Source organism: Gossypium hirsutum, chromosome A09, assembly GCF_007990345.1.
Source record: "Gossypium hirsutum isolate 1008001.06 chromosome A09, Gossypium_hirsutum_v2.1, whole genome shotgun sequence".
Classification (NCBI taxonomy): domain Eukaryota; kingdom Viridiplantae; phylum Streptophyta; class Magnoliopsida; order Malvales; family Malvaceae; genus Gossypium; species Gossypium hirsutum.
The window spans coordinates 12948463-12949340 of NC_053432.1; positions in this window are offsets into that span (position 1 = coordinate 12948463).

Sequence of the window (878 nt, forward strand, 5' to 3'; positions counted from 1 at the left end):
AGGGCACTGCCCACGCCCATCTCATGCCCAGACGTCGGTGCCCCCCATCGCCGGTTAGGTTCCCGACGGTGCTCCGACGATCTATTCCAGCGGTGGTCCGGCGAGCTTTCCCGGCGGTGCTTCGGTGAGCCATCCCGGAATATAGAAAACGATGCTACAAGTCGTCCCGGTCCCTCCCCTTTCAAACCATCCCGGTCCCTCCCCTTTCGGAACAAGAGCCTCCGGCACCTTGGGCCCTTGGTCGCGCCGGAGCATCAGGCACCATTGGTAACCTAGGACGTTGATGGTGCCGGAGCATCCGCACATTGTTGCTTGGATGTGCTGGAGCCTTGGACGCACAACTAGGCCACCTAGGATGTCAGTGGTGCAAGAGCCTCGAGCAGCATCGGCACCTTGGTGCCTTGGATATGCAGGAGCCTCGGACACCATCGGCAACCTAGGCCCTTGGTCGTGCAGGTTATAAATTGTAGCTGTAGTTGTAGCTGTGATTATAAATTCTAAAACTCTTCTCTCAATTTAGAAGCTGTAGATGTGATTATAAATTGTAAAAAACAGTTGAGAAGTGGACAAATGTACACATTCAAATGAACATGAAACAAGGATAAAGGAAAACAAAATTGAAGTGCAAAATAAAAAAATGAATATATAGAAATACCATTGTAAGACTATTACATGTGCCGATATATTATTAATTACCCTTTACATCAATATTAATATAATTTTTTTAAAATACTCTATAGTCCATACTCCATTTTACATTTTGTTACATATTTATTGTCAAAGCACGATGATTATTTTGGTATAAAATATGTTTTTTATGCTAATAATTATTTTTATTAAGTTCACCGTCAATGTCAATAATTACAGCACATTGAATT